Source organism: Triturus cristatus, chromosome 1_2 (assembly GCF_964204655.1).
Source record: "Triturus cristatus chromosome 1_2, aTriCri1.1, whole genome shotgun sequence".
In the NCBI taxonomy this organism is placed as follows: domain Eukaryota; kingdom Metazoa; phylum Chordata; class Amphibia; order Caudata; family Salamandridae; genus Triturus; species Triturus cristatus.
In genome coordinates this window covers 867,167,122-867,187,772 of record NC_140580.1, presented here as the reverse complement: position 1 = coordinate 867,187,772, position 20,651 = coordinate 867,167,122, and positions in this window count along the sequence as shown.

Below are 20,651 nucleotides of genomic sequence, written 5' to 3'. Positions count from 1 at the left end.
TAAATATGGAAGACGTCTGGCCACAAAGTCAGGAGAGTCATCATAGTTCCAGCAGCAAAGCCTAAGCTGGCATCGCTGGTCGAAGCCTTTGACAGATGGCCAGTCAGATATTGGATGACCGGTCAAGTTACCTCAGACCGTCCTTTTTAGTGTGAATGTTCTGACATCCATTTTTCCTGTTCAAAACCAGCCGGTAATGCCCGGTGGCCTGGCGGTCCTGAACAGAAATGTTAGAAGGTGGTTCTGACACTATGGGCCGGCCGGATTCTTTGCTTTTTGAGCACCTGCAAATGGCGATTACTAGCCCACACCACCTCCCTTGAGTAAGCCTCAGACTGCTCTGCAACGCTACCCTCTGAGAGTCAGGCGCTACAATTGGGTGTTTGGTTCCCAGTGAAGGACAAATGTAGTCATGTTATTTGTGCAGGCCTCACAGATGCTGCCTCATTTTCCAACATTGGTGTCTAGCAGCGGGAAACATAGTATCCCATTCTGGTGCGCATTTATTGCATTTGATAAGTCCAGTTTTGCCACACATTACCTATGCAGCAATGAGCAAATGGAATAGCGCAAGGCTCTGAGAAGGGTTCAAAGTTTTGGTTATGTGAATTAAAGGTATGGGAAAGGAAAGCTCCGCCCCCATATGTGTCATGTGAAGTTATTATGGTTTAAATGTAAACTGTATTGATATGACCGTGCTATGCTGATTATCATGTGCTAGCGGGATGGTGCTTTCCAGGAAATAATCGCATACAAATGTTCTAAGCCATTTTGTACACCTTTGAACCCTAACACTACATACAAAACACCTGCATGAGGAGGGTGTCTACTCAAGAGATAGGGACAGCAACTGATATCTACATCACAATGGGAGGAGGGTGTGGTAGAGTTGGGTGTCCGGCAGGTCCCTCAGGTTAACTGGTGGGGAAGTGAGCAACCCAGGGGTGGCCCCTGGTAACGGGTGGCCCCCAAGGAGGGTAGTTCTTGAGTGATGGAGTGTGGTGGTATCCCCTAGGTATCCTAGGTGGGCTAGGTAACTGACCCAGTGGAGATCTGATTGGGGGTGATGTGCTCCCTAGTTCCAGGTGAAGGGTTAGTGGTGGACCCTGAGGTGTCAGGGCCGGGTGGTCGGTGACCAGTCCAGTAGGTCCTGTGGGACTTGGACCCAAGGACCAGGAGCATGGGGGTGTTCTGCTAGCTCGAGGCAGGAGGTGGACTTCTGCCAGGTAGTACCACCCTGAACACAGGTGGGGCCTATCTTAAGTGAAGGGACCCTATGTTTCACGAAGGGGTGGTGCAGGCCTAGCCGGGATCTTTAGGGTCCCAGGCTGAGAGTGGTAGTACTACCCTGAAGGCAGGTGGGGCCTATCTGAAGTGAAGGGACCCTGCTATTCAGAAGGGGTGGTGCAGGCCATTCAGGGACCATGTAGGTCCCTGGGCGGTCTCCCAAGGCACTGCAGGGAGACCGGGGAGAGCCATGAGAGGTGAGCTTGGGTCTAGCTAACACGGGGCCCACAGGCTCGCTAAGGGTACTCTAGGAGGAGAGCGCGCCTCTCAGAGGGAAGGGTGCATAGGCCCTGTTCTCGCAGCGGAGAACAAGGAAGGGGTCTAGATTCCCGGGATAGTTTCCATGTGGAGCTACTGACGGGGGGATTGAGCTGTAGGATGTCTGATGAGGCACCCTCAGTGTTCCTTCCTGGCACTGCCAGTGTGGTGGTGAGGCCGGTCTGAGGTCCTATCAGGGAGCCAGGCCAGTTGCCAAAGGGTGCTTTTCTGTGTGGGGAAGCACAAGTGGCTGTGCTTTCTTTAGGGAAGCCAGTCAACCCGAAAGGGTGGTGGCAGCAGGATGACCTCAGCGGCCGGCTGAGGGTGAGGGTCCAGAGAGGTTGCATCTTTGGGGTGCAAGGACCAAACGGAGAGAGGGTACTGGTTGGAACAAACTCTGGAAGGGAGACCAGCTAGTGACTCAAGGGGTGGGATGTAGACCTATCCCAGAAGACCGCATCGGTGCTGAGGCACTGTACCCTTGTCCAGAGAAGTGCTAGGCATAGTGTTGCATGCCCAAGGGCAAAGGTGGGCCTAGTTAGGCTGAGTCCATGTAGACCATGAGTGACCTAGAGGTATCTAACCTAGAGCCCTGAGGTTTCTTAGGGTAGTCTGGGATCCCTGTCATGGGTGGAGATTTCATGGATGGGAGGAGTAGGTGGTCTGAGCGGATAACTGGTCAGTAAGGGGGGTCTGGTCAGAACCCCTTATAACTAGTTTTCGCTGACTACGGGAAGTGTACCCATGTAGAGTGGCTACTTCTTCCCTGTAGGAATCAGCCGGGCATGGCGTGTGTTAGAAGGTGGTTCTGACACTATGGGCCTCCTGAATTTTTCGCGTTTTGAACACCTGCAAATGGCGATTACTAGCCCACACCACCTCCCTTGAGTAAGCCTCAGACTGCTCTGCAACGCTATCCTCTGAGAGTCAGGCGCTACAATTGGGTGTTTGGTTCCCAGTGAAGGACAAATGTAGTCATGTTATTTGTGCAGGCCTCATAGATGCTGCCTCGTTTTCCAACAAGAAAGCCAAAGACATTGCCTCCACCTGAAGAAAAAACACTGTCAGCAGAACATCTGTATTTTTGTTTTCTAATGCTTTTTAACTTTGTTCATAAAGATCAAAACAATTGGCACCCACTCAGCAAAGTGTCAGTGCCTTCAGTAGAGCCGGCATAACTGAGGCTCTGCAGAAGTTAGGGAGATCTCTGGCTGCCTGACGGAAATATCTGAATCTGGAGTACATGCCTCCATTTCTATGTTGGATGGACAAACAAGCCGTCGTACTCGAAATGAGACTGTAAATCATTTGTACACAAACTCTTGCTTTGCCTTAGCATTTTTTTCAGCACTATATGTTGTTTAGAGTGAACAAATCTGTACCCTGTATGCCATTTGTCTTCCTGTAGCCAACCCCCAGGCTAGTCTGTGTACCAAAATCAATCATGGCCAAAAATTTCAAACAGCTCCATTCATGTAAGCATATCTGGCCTCGTGTGCCTTCACTGGTGAGGTTTTGGAATGCTGTTAAGCTGTAGATTTTAGAAAAAAATTGTCCTACTTCATAAGCAATTTTTTTTAAATACATTTGCTTTGCGAGTCATTCGGAAGCAGTACAAATGAAATAGTCTAGCCTCTGCCATAGTGAACATGAGTCTATATAGATACTGAAGGATAGATTACAAAAACTGTAAGTGCATAGGAAGGAAATATTTGCATCACAGGCGATGCAGTGGGTATCTGAAATAGTGAGGTCCTTGAATATATGACGATAACAAATCCTATGACAAGAGAAATAACACGCATTTTACATTTTGTTTCAGGACATAATTCCATCCACTGTTTATGTGCCAGCTAAGAGGCCATCAAACTGCTTGTGCTGCAAATAATACAATGCAACATGTATCATTGATTCTGCTTACATGTCTCAAAGATCTGAAAATGGCATTCCAGTAGGGGGATCCCTTGTTCCAGAGACAAGGTCTGCGCTAATCATTGTGACTCGAAGCACCTTGATATTTCAGTTGGTTACTCTGGCTCTAGTTCAGGTTGCAAAACTGGCACAATTTATACATTACTCAGCCTCATACGTCCGAGTAATATTCCGTTATTATTATTATTATTATTAGAAATTTTTATAGAGCGCGTAGTCACCCTGAGGTATTCCAGCGCTAAGGATCCCTACACCTGTGGGGTCGGGGGTGAGAAAAAAAAAGGGGGGGGACAGCAATTTTAAACAGATGTGGTTAAAAAAAAAATTAAGGGAACAAGTGTGTTTTGAGTCGTTTCCTGAATCGCAGGTAGTTAGGTTCTTTCCTCAGGTCTCGGGGGAGAGCGTTCCATAGGCGAGCTGTGTGGATCGAGAAGCGTCTTCCACCCGTGCGGGCTTTCTTGAATCTCGGCAAGATGATGAGGGACTCCTTGTCCGATCGGACGGATCTAGGGGCTTTATACGGTTGTATAAATTTCCTCAGAATGGGGGGGCCCTGATTCTGCAGTAGTCTATGGGCCAGGCTTAAGGCTTTGAATATTACTCGTTCCCTTACTGGAAGCCAGTGAAGGAGCTTCAGAGCAGGTTTGGCTGAAGCTCTGGCAGGGGTGTGCGTGAGGATCCGGGCGGCAGCATTTGGGATTTTCTGTAGTTTGTTTAGGGTTGCTTCGGGTGCGCCCAGGTATATAGCGTTGCTATAGTCAAGCCTGGACAGTATGAGGCCTTGGATGAGAAGTCTTTGCGATGTGGGTGGAAGAAGGGGCAGGATCTTTCTCATCGATTTGAGTAGCCCGAAGCAGGTGCCTGCTACTTTTTTGGCCTGCGTGGAGAATGAAAGGTCTGTTTCAATCCATACTCCCAGGCTTTTTACTTCCTGTTTGGGGGCAGGGGGGGGTCCCAAACAGGGTGGCCAGATGTTCAAAGGGAAGGTGAGTCCTTTCTGACCCAAAAGGAGAATGTCAGTTTTAGAACCATTCAGCTTTAAGGCTGAGTTATTCATCCACCCTTGGATCTGCGTCAAGCAGTTAAATAGGTCCGCAGGCTGTTGACTAGGGTGGGAAAGGGAGACAACTAGTTGTGTGTCATCCGCATAACTGACAATGCTCACTCCGAACGGGGTGACAACCTCCTCCAATGGGGACATATAGATGTTAAACAATGTGGGGCTCAGGGAGGAGCCCTGAGGCACGCCACATTGGAGGGGTGTGTCGGAGGAGCGGGTGTTATTCTCCCATATCTGGAAGGAACGTTGGGCCAGAAAGGAGGAAAGCCAGGATAGAGCGGTGCCTTCTACTCCTACCTTCTTGAGCCGTTTGACCAGGAGTTGGTGGTTGACGGTGTCGAAGGCCGCGCTCAGGTCGAGGAGGATCACTGCCACTGAATGTTATGGGCATTGCGATGATAAGATCATCTTCATTGCCTCGGTATGAGCAGCAAAACATTCTTATAGCGGTTTCTAAACTGCCCTCGTGGGTTCATGTAGTGGACCCACCTTTCCCTGGACTGTAGAGCACCTTCATTATGACAACAACCAATGCATGCCTCCAGCTGAAGTCGGTTGGATTGACCTATTGGCAATCATGGCAGAGTCCACATTGCAGTGGAATGGACATTGACATTGTCAGGCCAGTGATGAAATTGGCCTCTTATCTAAAGCCCATTTCAGTGCAATCACTATTTCAGATATGTTTCCCACTCTGACTCCGGTTACTAGCAGGCTGAAGCTGCATGACTTGAACGTAGGGGTATGCTCACCTACCAATGTCCAAGGTTCAAACTGTTCAGGACACTACTGATAGTAGACAGAATCCTGTGCTTCCCGCTTCTTCCACTGTATTTCTGATTTTGTCATAGCACAGAGGCAGAATGGTTCTCTATTTCTGCTTCCAGCTACAATCATTTACAAATTAACTCTTTCGCATGCATCTACCTGTGTTAGACCTGGCACCTTTTGGCTTGGTTTCTTCTGTCTTTTTGCCTCTGACCTGTTTTGATCGTGTGCTCCATTTCATTTGTGCTGGTTTTAGGACTCTTGACACTTTACCACTGCTGATCAGTGCTAAAGTGCAAGTTCTCCATGTCTAAATTGTATTGGTGATTGATTTAAACATGATTGGCATATTTGATTTACTAATAATTCCCTAGTAAAGTGCACCAGGTGTTCCCAGAGCATGTAAATCAAATGCTACTGGCGGCCCTTCAGAATTTATTGTGCCACCCACATACGTGGCCCTGCAAACATGTCTAAGAACAAAGAGGAAATGAGTATGAAAGGGGGGACCCAGACCCCAGAACTTTAGATCACTTTGGGAAACAAGAAGAACCTTTGCTGAGGAGAGGAACCAGAGAAACTGAGGAAGAGACTATCCCTAGCTGAGTGCTGTATGGGGGATTGGCCTGCAGTGGATGTCTGACTGCCAAAGAAAGGAGAAAGGACTTTGTGCTACTTTCAAATCAACTTGTGAATGATCTCCAAGGGCTTTAGATAGAGCTTGCCTCCTGCTGAAGTCTCAGGGACAACAGACTTCACCAACCAGCTCCCTAAGAGTTATTTTGAAGTGCCTGCTGTTGTGCTGGGCCTTCTCAGGGACTGCATGTCGAAAGGAGCTGGAAGCGCGACTCACGAAGAAGAAGCGTGTCGCCTCCTCAGCCGCTGTTGTCGCATCACTGAAGAAGGGTGTCGCCGCTGCCGCTGTTGCTTCGCATCGCAGAAGTGCCCCTCATCGCCGGAGAAGACTGTCGCCGGTGCATCAGACGCTGTTGCATCATCGGAGAAGCGTGTCGCCACCACAGTCGCTGTTGTTGCATCACTGAAGAAGGGTGTCGCCGCTGTCGCATCACATCGCCGAAGCACCTCGCATCACCGGGGAAGAGTGTCGCTGTCGCATCAGGCGCTGTCGCATCACCGGAGAACCATCTCACAGGGCCTGTCGCGGCTCAGAAGAATCGTTGAGTCGCCGCATGGCCTTCGGGCGTGCACGCATCGTGTTGCATCAAGAAGAAGACGCCATTTTCTTTCCATCGCACTGGATCTTCATCGCATCACAGCTTTGCGGGTCGCACCGCCACGAAAGCGCAGTAAGAAACCGAGGCATCACCTCCCCATTCAGAGCAGAACCGACGCATCACCGTCCCCTACGCATCAGTAGGGAACCAATGCATCACCGTTCCTGCATGTAAGGAACCGACTCATCACCTTCCCTGCAACACTTTCGTTGTATAGCAGTACGCATCCAAAAGTTACAGTGAACTTAAAGTGTTGCATTTACCATCTTAAGAGAACTAAGGTATTTCTACCATTTTTAAAGTACAGTATTGTGGATTTTTGTCGTTTGTGGTCTTGTGATAAGTCTATATAAAGAATACTTATTTTTTATATAAAAACCTGTGTGGTGTCCATCTGTAGTGTTGTCACTGGATTACTGTATGTGTTCACAAATGCTTTACACACTGCCTCTGAGATAAGCCTGTCTGCTCGTGCCAAGCTACCCAGGGGGTGAGCAGGGGTTATTTTAGGAGTGTACCCCTTACCCTGACTAGAAGCAAGGGCCCCTATTTGGTCAAAGGTACCTACCTCTGCCAACTAGAGACCCCCAGTTCTAACATTGGTGGTCAGCGGTGGGATTCTGGACTTGCATTTGTGGCTCATATACAGTGATTGGAGAACACTACTAGTGAGTACAGACCAAACGCAACCACATACTTTTGGTAGATTGTTTTTCCTGGGATTATCTATTTTTGCCAAGAACTGCTAAATTTTACCACCATGAGTACAGCAGCATCCATAGCATTCATTGATTTTGATTGGGAAGAGGAGAAACTGGAATGCTACAATGTGAGACAGCTAAAGCACTTCTGCAGGAAATTTAAAGTTGCTATGACCGGTCTCACCAAGAAGGATGAGTTCCAAAAGGCGCTGAGGGCCTGGATCAAAGCAAAGAATACCCCTGAGAATGAGGAGGGGGCTGAGGATGCAGAGGAACAGCTGGAGGGGCCATTGGGTCCATGGGGGAGGAGAGCAACTTCCCCAGTAGGTAGCAGTATTTCTGCCAAGGGCCTGTCCCCAGCGAAGTTGGAGGACAGGGAGAAAAGTAGGATGCACAAATTGGAGCTGGCCAAGCTCAAATTAGGTGGGTAGTTGGAGTTGGAGAATAGGAAATTGGCACTGGAGGAAAAAAAGATGCAGTTGGATCATGAAAGGAACTTGAGGGAATTGGAGCTAAAAGCTAGGAGCTTAGAGATTACTCCCTCTGGTGGGAGCACACCGTCAATGCCTGTTGAAGCAAGGGTGTACATACCTAAGGATGTAGTTTGAGAGTTTTATAAGAATGATGACATTGGGCAGTGGTTCAATGCCTATGAGGTAGCCATGTCCTCCCACCGGGTCCCTGAGAAGGATTGGGGAACGGAGTTGTGGGGACAGTTGCTTAGTGATGGGCGGGATACATTGTTAGACTTGCCCTCTGAAGTCCATAATTCTTATAGCCACATGAAAGAAGCATTGATGTCCAGGTATGGGTTGACTCCTGAATTGCATAGACAGAGGTTTAGAAATTGGAAGAAGATGGAGTCAAGCACATGGGTAGAATATGTAACTTTCGTTTGCAGAGCATTGGATGGTTGGGTGAAGGGTAGCAAGGTGAATGATTTTGAGGGGCTCTTTGATTTAATTGCATGGGAGCACTTGTCAAGTAATTGTTTTCCAGAGCTACGCCAGCACCTGATTGATAGCAGGCTGACTAACCCTAGGAAGCGTGCTGAGGAGGCGGACCGCTGGGTGAGCACCCGGGTCCACAAGGGTCACGTGGGATACTCCACCAAGAGTGGGCAGGCTCCCCAGCAGAAGAGTGGGGGGGGCAAGGGTAAACAGAGGGAGTTCCAGAAAAGGCCCCAAAGAAATCCCCAAGAGAACCAAGGGAAAGGTTCCCAGCCTCTCCCTGAGAAGAAGCCCGGGGACCCGACAGGTAAATCTGTTCCTAGGGGACCCCTGAGGTGCTACAAGTGTGGGGAAGAGGGCCATAAGTCTATTGATCTCCGGTACCCACAGTTTGGAAAGACAGCACCCACTGGTGCACCACCCCGGCAGATGGCGAGTGTAGCCCTAGGGAAAGAGATGGGTGCCTAAGGTGGGTGAGGTCCTGCCAAGATGTCCCTTGTCTCTTTAGGAGACTGTGAGGTGGTCCCCAGAACCCAACTGCCTGATAACACTAAAAAGTAGGCCTGGGCAAAAATTTCGTTCCGTTCGCGGAAATTGCGATAATTTGACATTTTTGCGTTCCGCGGAGAGCGCGAAAATGTCAAAAATTCCGGTTTCCGCAGCTTGGCGATAATTTGTTTCTTGCTCGCGCTGTAAAATGATACATTCTCGCGCGCGCGCGATCGCCTTACCTGAATCCCTGCGTTCGCCGACAAGTTTTCTTGATCCGGTCGCGTTCTCCATGAGATGTTGTATTGTTTTTAGCCATTTGCGCTGTCTCGCGACAGTTCGCGCCCGCAGTGACGTCATGCGTCGCGCGATCACGTCTTTCTTCTCGCGATCATGCACCGCGAGAACAACTCAAAACAAGATGGCCGCGCCCGCAAGCAACCACATGGGTAAGTTGGCGACCCGCAACCATGCAGAAAATCTCGCGAACATGCCGGAAAAAAACTTCCGCATCTTTGCGATATTTCTGCTTGTTTGCGATAATTTTAAACATTCTCGCGATAATTTGCGAAGGTTAATTCCGCAAATTCCGCCCACCCCTACTAAAAAGTACAGGCAGTGGGTGACCATAAATGGCCATAGAGTGGAGGCTCTTAGAGACACAGGAGCCAGTGTGACAGCTGTCAAGTGTCACCTGGTGTCTAAAGAGCAGGTGGTCTCCAATGCATTTTAGCCAGGTGTTGCCTCTGACAACACAGAGAGCCACTGCGAAGTGTCTCAGGTTCCCTTTGAGTGGGGGGGGGGTCTCTGGTACTCTTCAAGTAGCTGTGAGGCAGGCCATGCCTGTTGACTGTTTGTTGGGGAACGATTTGGAGAGCTCCCCTTGGGCTAAGGTGGAGCGAAGTGCTCATTTGGAGTTGTTGGGTCTGCCTGACTGGGCGTGTGTGACCACACGGTCCATGGCAGCCAGTAAGGGTGTTCAAGAGGACCTGGAGCCTGAGAGGAAGGCCCAGGTGCCTGCCTTAAAGAGAAGAGGCAGGGGGTGCGGGAAACCGGCCCCCAAAGTTCCCACAGTCCAGGAGGACACATACCTTGAGGGGGATGTCCTGGAGCCTACAGGGAAACAGGTAGCTGAACTGGGGGACCTGCCTGAGCTGACCCATTGGCAGCAGGAAGGAGGACCCTCCCCTCCAGGGAAGAGTTCTGCTAGGAACAGAAGAAGTGCCCTTCTCTTGTGGGTTTGCAACAGTAGTCTGCAAACCAGGCAGCAGGTGATCAGTCTGGATCACATTGGATCTACTGGGAGAGTGTTCTCCTGTATACTGGGCCTAAGGTTGCTGAGCCTGGGTCAGCCCGTGTGCTGGTGGAACTCCTGCGCTTCAGAGCTTTCTTACTGGGGCTGGCTCATGATGTGCCTTTAGCAGGACATTTGGAGCAGGACAAGACCTTTGAGAGGCTTGTCACCCACTTTTATTGGCCCCAAATGCGCAACAGTTCAGACACTCATTGCAGGACCTGTCAGACATGCCAGGCAAGTGAAGAGTGGGAGGAAGCAAAAGGCTCCTCTCCAGCCATTCCCTGTGGTCAGCACCCCCTTGAACGGGTGAGTATTGACATTGTGGGGCCACTGGACCCCAAGACAGCCATGGGCAACAGGTTCATCCTGGTCTTGGTGGACCATGCCACCTGGTACCCGGAAGCCATACCTCTCAGGACAGTGACGGCCCCCGTGGTGGGACGGGCACAGATGGGAATTTTCTCCCGTGTGGGGTTCCCTAGAGAGGTGGTGTCTGACCGAGGTCAAACTTAATTTCCAAGTATATGAAGTCCCTGTGGCAGGAGTGCGGTCTAACTTACAAGTTCACCACTCTGTACCACCCCCAAAGAAATCGGTTGGTTGAGAGATTCAACCGGACCCAAAACGGCATGATTATAGGTCTTGAGGAACCTATGAGGCATAAGAGGAATGTCCTCTTACCATGCCTTCTCTTTGCAGACCGTGAGGTGCCACAGAAATCTCTAGGGTTCAGCCCCTTTGAGCTTCTCTATGGTCACCCAGTGAGAGGACCTCTGAGTCTGGTCAAGGAAGGCTGGGAGAAATCTCCCAGGAAACCCCCCCAGGATGTATATAGCTACATGCTGGCCTTCAGGAACCAGACTAGGCATAACAGGTAATTCACTGAGGCAAATCTGGAAGCCAGCCAGGAGGAGATGAAGCGGTGCTACGACCAGAATGCCACTCTTGTGGAGCTTCAGCCTGGTTAGAAAGTGTGGGTCATGGCCCCAGTGGAGCCCTGCGCGCTCCAGGATAAGTGGAACAGACCATTTGAGGTGGTGGAGTGCAAAAGTCCGGTTACCTACTTGGTGGACTTGCAGTCTCCCAAGAACCCCTTGCCGGTCCTGCATGTCAACCACCTGAAGCCCCACTTGGAGAGGTCCGAAGTGGGCATGCTCTCAGCGACAGATGCTGGAATGGAGGAAGAGACTGAGCCTCTTCCTGACCTCCTGTCGGCGACAGAGCGAGATGGGTCAGTGGATGGTGTAAACCTCTCTTCCACCCTAACCCCTGAGCAACAGAATGACTGTCACCAGTTACTGGGACAGTTTTCTGATCTGTTCTCCCTGATTCCCAGTGTCACTGATTGGTGTGTCCATGATGTGGATACTGGAGATAGTCCTCCTGTGAAGAACAAAACTTACAGGGTTACTGACAGGGTGAGAACTTGCATCAAGGAGGAGGTCTCCAAGAGGCTTGCGTTAGGGGTGATTGAGTCCTCTAACAGTCCTTGGCCCAGCCCAGTGGTCTTGGTCCCAGAGGCTGCCGCACCGGGTGCCACACCAGAACTCCGGTTCTGTGTGGACTACCGAGGGCTCAATTCAGTCATGAGGACTGACGCGCACCCCATCCCCAGAGCTGATGAGCTCATCGATTGGTTTGGGGCTGCCCGGTACCTCAGCACGTTTGACTTAACGTCTGGGTTCTGGCATATCGCCTTGACTGATGGGGCAAGAGAGAAGTCAGCATTCTCCACACCAGATGAGCACTACCAGTTTCGGGTTCTGCACTTTGGGATGAAGAATACCCCTGCCACCTTTCAGAGGTTGGTCAACCAGGTGTTGGCTGGACTGGAAGAGTTCAGTGCCGCCTACCTGGATGACATTGCAGTGTTCAGCGCCAGTTGGGAAGAAAATCTGCACCACCTCTGGGTAGTGTTGATGCGCTGCGGAGAGCAGGCCTCACGATCAAGGCGAGTAAGTGCCAGATCGGGCAGGGTTCCGTGGTATACTTGGGACACCAGGTTGGGAGCAGCCAGGTGGCGCCCCTACAGCCCAAAATTGAGACCATCCTGGCTTGGGAGCACCCCAAAACCCAGACAGAGGTGAGAGCCTTTTTACTACTCACTGGGTATTACAGGAGGTTTGTCAAGGGGTATGGCAGCATCATTGCCCCCTTGACAGAGCTGACATCCAGGAAGTGAGTGATTTGGACTGACACCTGTCAGAAAGCTTTTGAGGCCCAGAACTGCCATGTGCACAGCGCCCGTGCTCCTGTCACCCAACTTCTCAAAAGAGTTTATTGTTCAAACAGACGCTTCAGAGCATTGTGTGGGGGCTGTTTTGTCACAGATAAATGAGGAGGGCCTAGATCAACCTGTAGCCTTCATCAGTAGGAGGTTACTTTCACGGGAACAGAGGTGGAGTGCTATTGAACGTGAGGCATTTACTGTGGTCTGGGCACTGAAGAATAGGCCTGGGCCAAAATTCTATTCCGTTCGCGGAAATTGCGAAAATTTGGCATTTTCGTGTTCCGCGGAAAGCGCGAAAATGTCAAAATTTCCGCATTCCGCAGTTTAGCGATAATTTGTTTCTTGCTCGCGCTGTAAAAAAATACATTCTTGCGAGTGCGCGATCGCCTTACCTGAATCCCGGCGTTCGCGAACAAGTTTTCCCGACCCAGTCGCGTTCTCCACGAGATATTGGATTGTTGGTAGCCATTTTGCGCTGTCTCGCAACAGTTTGCGCTCGCATTGTCGTGCGATCACGTCATTCTTCTCGCGATCATGCACCACGCGAGTATGAGAAGATTGAGATCTCGAACACGTCATTCTACACCGCGAGCGAGAGGGTGAGGACGCGGGCACGTCTAATCGAACGCGAACAGTAGAAAGAGACCCCGAACACGTCATATCCAACGCTACAGGGAGCAAGAGAACGTGATCATGTCATTTTCGACACGCCGGCGGAAGTAATGTGAAGCTCGAGAACTTAAACATGTAAAATTTTCAATTTGGAGAGGAATATCAGCTCTAGCAGCATGAAACCTTCTGCAAATGCTGATTTTGTATGAAAACAACTACTCAGATTGACGTTTGGCTGTCCTTTTTTGTGCAAGGAGCCCTTTTTTAAAAAGGTGGGGAGAGGGAGGAAGTGACACAGAATCTCCAACTTCCTGTTCCTGTCCAGCAGGCTCCTCCCAGTGCTTTGTCCATCTCCTGCTCATTCTGCCTTTGGATTTGGAGCTGGAAAGATCACTCTTTTTGTCTGCTGCATCATTGCAATTGGATTTGAGGATTTTTGGAATAGGATATTTTACAAGTAAGTGGTTGTTGTGTCTGTTTGATTGTGGGCATTGCAGTTGTTGTAACTACAATTTATTTTTGATAACTATCATTCCTTTTTTTTTTTAAATGTTGTGGGTAGAAGTAGTAGGCCTGAGCTAGCCATGGGCATGGACTCATGGGTGTGTGCATGATGAAGCAACTGTTCCTTTTGGTGTTTTTTGAATGTATTTCATTTTCAAGCATCATTTAGGGCATGGATGGCATTGGATTGAGTTGGGGAAGTGGGTTTTTTTGGGGTGGCCTTTCTGATGTTGCTGTGCCTGGCCATGTGGCTGGTGGCCATTTTGAAGCCTAGGCCTGCAAGCTTCCCTGGCCTTGTCTGCCAACAGGCCTGCTTTCATCCACTAGGATCAGAGCAGGTAGCCACAGCTTTATTAATCAAGTGTTTTCTGTGTGGTCTGTTGAATTTAGACTTCATTTAGGGCATGGATGGCATTGGATTGAGTTGGGGAAGTGTGCTTTTTGGGGGTGGCCTTTCTGATGTTGTTGGGCCTGGCCATGTGGCTGGTGGCCATTTTGAAGCCTAGGCCTGCAAGCTTGCCTGGCCTTGTCTGCCAACAGGCCTGCTTTCATCCACTAGGATCAGAGCAGGTAGCCACAGCTTTATTAATCAAGTGTTTTCTGTGTGGTCTGTTGAATTTAGACTTCATTTAGGGCATGGATGGCATTGGATTGAGTTGGGGAAGTGTGCTTTTTGGGGGTGGCCTTTCTGATGTTGTTGGGCCTGGCCATGTGGCTGGTGGCCATTTTGAAGCCTAGGCCTGCAAGCTTGCCTGGCCTTGTCTGCCAACAGGCCTGCTTTCATCCACTAGGATCAGAGCAGGTAGCCACAGCTTTATTAATCAAGTGTTTTCTGTGTGGTCTGTTGAATTTAGACTTCATTTAGGGCATGGGTGGCATTGGATTGAGTTGGGGAAGTGTGCTTTTTGGGGGTGGCCTTTCTGATGTTGTTGGGCCTGGCCATATGGCTGCTGGCCATTTTGAAGCCTAGGCCTGCAAGCTTGCCTGGCCTTGTCTGCCAACAGGCCTGCTTTCATCCACTAGGATCAGAGCAGGTAGCCACAGCTTTATTAATCAAGTGTTTTCTGTGTGGTCTGTTGAATTTAGACTTCATTTAGGGCATGGATGGCATTGGATTGAGTTGGGGAAGTGTGCTTTTTGGGGGTGGCCTTTCTGATGTTGTTGGGCCTGGCCATGTGGCTGGTGGCCATTTTGAAGCCTAGGCCTGCAAGCTTGCCTGGCCTTGTCTGCCAACAGGCCTGCTTTCATCCACTAGGATCAGAGCAGGTAGCCACAGCTTTATTAATCAAGTGTTTTTCTGTGTGGTCTGTTGAAGTTAGACTTCATTTAGGGCATGGATGGCATTGCATTGAGTTGGGGAAGTGTGCTTTTTGGGGGTGGCCTTTCTGATGTTGTTGGGCCTGGCCATGTGGCTGGTGGCCATTTTGAAGCCTAGGCCTGCAAGCTTGCCTGGCCTTGTCTGCCAACAGGCCTGCTTTCATCCACTAGGATCAGAGCAGGTAGCCACAGCTTTATTAATCAAGTGTTTTCTGTGTGGTCTGTTGAATTTAGACTTCATTTAGGGCATGGATGGCATTGGATTGAGTTGGGGAAGTGTGCTTTTTGGGGGTGGCCTTTCTGATGTTGCTGGGCCTGGCCATGTGGCTGGTGGCCATTTTGAAGCCTAGGCCTGCAAACTTGCCTGGCCTTGTCTGCCAACGGGCCTGCTTTCATCCACTAGGATCAGAGCAGGTAGCCACAGCTTTATTAATCAAGTGTTTTCTGTGTGGTCTGTTGAATTTAGACTTCATTTAGGGCATGGATGGCATTGGATTGAGTTGGGGAAGTGTGCTTTTTGGGGGTGGCCTTTCTGATGTTGCTGGGCCTGGCCATGTGGCTGGTGGCCATTTTGAAGCCTAGGCCTGCAAACTTGCCTGGCCTTGTCTGCCAACAGGCCTGCTTTCATCCACTAGGATCAGAGCAGGTAGCCACAGCTTTATTAATCAAGTGTTTTCTGTGTGGTCTGTTGAATTTAGACTTCATTTAGGGCATCGATGGCATTGGATTGAGTTGGGGAAGTGTTCTTTTTGGGGGTGGCCTTTCTGATGTTGTTGGGCCTGGCCATGTGGCTGGTGGCCATTTTGAAGCCTAGGCCTGCAAGCTTGCCTGGCCTTGTCTGCCAAGAGGCCTGCTTTCATCCACTAGGATCAGAGCAGGTAGCCACAGCTTTATTAATCAAGTGTTTTCTGTGTGCTCTGTTGAATTTAGACTTCATTTAGGGCATGGATGGCATTGGATTGAGTTGGGGAAGTGTGCTTTTTGGGGGTGGCCTTTCTGATGGTGTTGGGCCTGGTCATGTGGCTGGTGGCCATTTTGAAGCCTAGGCCTGCAAGCTTGCCTGGCCTTGTCTGCCAACAGGCCTGCTTTCATCCACTAGGATCAGAGCAGGTAGCCACAGCTTTATTAATCAAGTGTTTTCTGTGTGGTCTGTTGAATTTTGATAGACTTCATTTAGGGCATGGATGGCATTGGATTGAGTTGGGGAAGTGTGCTTTTTGGGGGTGGCCTTTCTGATGTTGTTGGGCCTGGCCATGTGGCTGGTGGCCATTTTGAAGCCTAGGCCTGCAAGCTTGCCTGGCCTTGTCTGCCAACAGGCCTGCTTTCATCTACTAGGATCAGAGCAGGTAGCCACAGCTTTATTAATCAAGTGTTTTCTGTGTGGTCTGTTGAATTTAGACTTCATTTAGGGCATGGGTGGCATTGGATTGAGTTGGGGAAGTGTGCTTTTTGGGGGTGGCCTTTCTGATGTTGTTGGGCCTGGCCATGTGGCTGGTGGCCATTTTGAAGCCTAGGCCTGCAAGCTTGCCTGGCCTTGTCTGCCAACAGGCCTGCTTTCATCCACTAGGATCAGAGCAGGTAGCCACAGCTTTATTAATCAAGTGTTTTCTGTGTGGTCTGTTGAATTTAGACTTCATTTAGGGCATGGATGGCATTGGATTGAGTTGGGGAAGTGTGCTTTTTGGGGGTGGCCTTTCTGATGTTGTTGGGCCTGGCCATGTGGATGGTGGCCATTTTGAAGCCTAGGCCTGCAAGCTTGCCTGGCCTTGTCTGCCAACAGGCCTGCTTTCATCCACTAGGATCAGAGCAGGTAGCCACAGCTTTATTAATCAAGTGTTTTCTGTGTGGTCTGTTGAATTTAGACTTCATTTAGGGCATGGATGGCATTGGATTGAGTTGGGGAAGTGTGCTTTTTGGGGGTGGCCTTTCTGATGTTGTTGGGCCTGGCCATTTTGAAGCCTAGGCCTGCAAGCTTGCCTGGCCTTGTCTGCCAACAGGCCTGCTTTCATCCACTAGGATCAGAGCAGGTAGCCAGAGCTTTATCAATCAAGTGTTTTCTGTGTGGTCTGTTGAATTTAGACTTCATTTAGGGCATGGATGGCATTGGATTGAGTTGGGGAAGTGTGCTTTTTGGGGGTGGCCTTTCTGATGTTGTTGGGCCTGGCCATGTGGCTGGTGGCCATTTTGAAGCCTAGGCCTGCAAGCTTGCCTGGCCTTGTCTGCCAACAGGCCTGCTTTCATCCACTAGGATCAGAGCAGGTAGCCACAGCTTTATTAATCAAGTGTTTTCTGTGTGGTCTGTTGAATTTAGACTTCATTTAGGTCATGGATGGCATTGGATTGAGTTGGGGAAGTGTGCTTTTTGGGGGTGGCCTTTCTGATGTTGCTGGGCCTGGCCATGTGGCTGGTGGCCATTTTGGAGCCTAGGCCTGCAAACTTGCCTGGCCTTGTCTGCCAACAGGCCTGCTTTCATCCACTAGGATCAGAGCAGGTAGCCACAGCTTTATTAATCAAGTGTTTTCTGTGTGGTCTGTTGAATTTAGACTTCATTTAGGGCATGGATGGCATTGGATTGAGTTGGGGAAGTGTGCTTTTTGGGGGTGGCCTTTCTGATGTTGTTGGGCCAGGCCATGTGGCTGGTGGCCATTTTGAAGCCTAGGCCTGCAAGCTTGCCTGGCCTTGTCTGCCAACAGGCCTGCTTTCATCCGCTAGGATCAGAGCAGGTAGCCACAGCTTTATTAATCAAGTGTTTTCTGTGTGGTCTTCTGAATTTAGACTTCATTTAGGGCATGGATGGCAATCGATTGAGTTGGGGAAGTGTGCTTTTTGGGGGTGGCCTTTCTGATGTTGTTGGGCCTGGCCATGTGGCTAGTGGCCATTTTGAAGCCTAGGCCTGCAAGCTTGCCTGGCCTTTTCTGCCAACAGGCCTGCTTTCATCCACTAGGATCGGAGCAGGTAGCCACAGCTTTATTAATCAAGTGTTTTCTGTGTGGTCTGTTGAATTTAGACTTCATTTAGGGCATGGATGGCATTGCATTGAGTTGAGGAAGTGTGCTTTTTGGGGGTGGCCTTTCTGATGTTGGTTGTCTTAAAGACATGCTTTTGTTGTATGTGTCTGGTCACTGGTGTGTTGGTGTGCAATGCATGCACCCTGCAGACCTTTTTGGGGCCTGTGAATGTTCGTATTTACATTTTGTTGCATTAAAAGGCAGAGTAGTGTGCTTTAGCATGCATCCTTTACCTGGCTTTTATAGGCCTTTTGTCAGCTCATGGTGTTTCCCAGGCCCCCGGCTTGTTTGTGATTTGTGAGTGTCCATGTGGGTGGTGGCCTTTTTTTGTGTTTGGACTGGGAGTTATTAGTGTCCTGCTTTTGCCATAGGCCTGCATGGTTTTTCTTATTGGCTATTTGGCTTGCTGCTTCCATCCATCCACCCCCTTTGCCAGCAGCAGCTCCATGTATGCTGAGATGCTCAAATAATTTATTGGAAATCGGGTCCACCCCACTTCCATTACATTTTTATTTTGGTGGTTATTATTAACTTTTTTATCCTTCCTGAGAGTGTAGTGTGTGGCTGTACACAGTAGTATAACATATCCCTAGTTAAAAAAAGTCATAAATGGCTAGCCTATCTTTTGTTTGCACTAGTACAGTACTAAGTAACTGAACAACAACAACAAATGCAACATTTCACTGATGTTCTTCTCCTGGCTTATTTGCTTTTAGGTGCACAAAATACAGAGTAGGAGGTGTCATCAGCATCACCCGGCTATCCGTTGTACTGCCAGCCAGACAGAAGTCCTGCTGCACATTACGTCCACGTGTGACCAGAACTTGTTGTGCATCAGCATCCTGCCTGACATCTGAAGAAGATGGCCCCAAAGAAAGGTACCAGGTCCAGTACCAAGAAAGTTGCCGGTGAGAAGAAGGAACAGAAAAAGGAAGTGCCATTAACCACGCTGGGAGCAGCACAGTGGTCCAACCACACCAACCTAGGCCCAAGGGCTTTAGTGTCGCAGAGGTAGCCAGTCTACTAACGAGCAGCGATGTTGAAGAAATGTCATTACCGCAAAGTAGTACACAATCAAATTCAACGCAGGTGCAAACTCAGCAGATCAGTGTGCAGCCGCAACAAGAACATCAGCAAGAACAGCAGCAGCCACCGCAACAAGAACAGCAGCAGCAGCTGCCGCAACAAGAACAGCTGCAGCAGCCGCCGCAACAAGAACAGCAGCAGCCGCTGCAACAAGATCAGCAGCGGCCGCAACAGCCCACCATAGTAGTTGTTGCTCCTGACGTAGGGGCATTTCAGGAAATCGAGCTTCCTGCAGACAAAGTGGAGCAAAGTGAAACCACTGTTTCAGAAGATCTATTGTCTTCCAGTCCACCAGCAAGAAAAAGGAGGCTTAGTCCATCATCTTCTTCTTCAAGCCCCGCTTCTGATGATCGTGATGCCACTTGGCTCCCACCAGCTCAGTCTGAGAGTGATATACGCCACAAGACAATGCTTCTGAAAAGGAAGGTCCCAGAAAAACTTAGAGTTATGGAGGTAGATGTAGAAGAGGGGGGTGATGATGTTGATGAAGACGAGCCAGTCATCACGCACATTACTCCCGCCCCAAAGGGATTGGAGACCAACATTCTCACCCTATCCAGAAAGGCTGCTACTGAGAGGGATGTAGCACGGATATCACCAACACAGGTTACACCACCACTACCTCCAGCTTCCATATTTTCCAAGGCCCGGCAGGGACCTACATCCAGCTCAACCATCTCAGTAGGTAGTGGTAGTAAAAGTCACAGTCTAGGTGCACAGGGTCACATTTCAAGCACCCCCTCCAGTTCATCTGGTGTTGAAAGTGGAACATCCAGCAGTGCCAGAAAGTTCTCCTCCCCAGTTTGGGACTTCTTTCTGTTAGCACCAAGGAGGAGAACGTTGCTATCTGCTCAATTTGTCGTCAAGGTGTCCGGCGTGGTAAGCTTGGTACAAACTATGGTACCGGAGGACAAGCAAGTCATCTCAGAATACACCACACTATCGTCTGGGAGAATCACCTACTTAAGTTAAAAGAAAGTAGAAAAACTCAACCCATTGAAGTTGGTCAGGATGAATCAGAGAGCGATATTATTGCGGTGGCAGGTGAAGAAGAGGGAGGCATTTCTAGCCCTGTCCCCAGTAGTGCAGTGGTAACGCCCACATCCTCCTCAGTAACATCAGAGTGGCACCGCAGTAAGAGCCGTACTCAGAGTCAGGGTGAGACACCAAGGCGACCGAGTACCTCAATGAGACAATCTGTGTCGTTGAGCCTTAGTGGGTTAATGAAAAAGCACCACAAAGGAAAGTAATCCAGCCTAGCATTGAGAGCATGTTTAGGTTGGAAGGGCAGTTCCAATGCAACCACCCAACGGCACGATTGTACAATGCGAAGCTGGCTAAAATGTTAGCGCTGGACCTTCTTCCTTTTTCATTTGGGGTGGGTTTCCTTGAATTTGTGTCTGCCATCTGCCCTAAATGGAAGGTTCCCAGCCGGTCCTATTTCGCAAGAATTGCTGTTCCGGCACTACATCATGATGTGCTGGAATTGGTTGGACAAGATTTGCAGCAGAGTGCTGTGCACAATATCCACCTGACAACAGACATGTGGACCAGTTGCCAAGCCACAGATTACATGTGCATCACTGCACACTGGATTTTTTTTGTGGGGGTTAGAGATAACCTATCTGCACGAGGTGTTGTTGACACTGCTGCGATTTTTGAAGGTACTCGGAAACATGCAACTGTAGCCATGTTCGCCATGGAGAAATCTCATACGGCTGAACACATTTTACACGAGTTTCGCAGCAAGGTTTTGGAATGGCTGCGGCCCAGAGGGCTTAGTATTGGTTTTGTTGCCACAGACAATGGCAGTAATGTACTTAAGGCCATGGAACTTGGTTCCTATTTCAGGGTTCCGTGTTTGGCGCACTGCATAAACATTATAGTTCAAGACTTTCTGAAAAAAGAACCCATAGT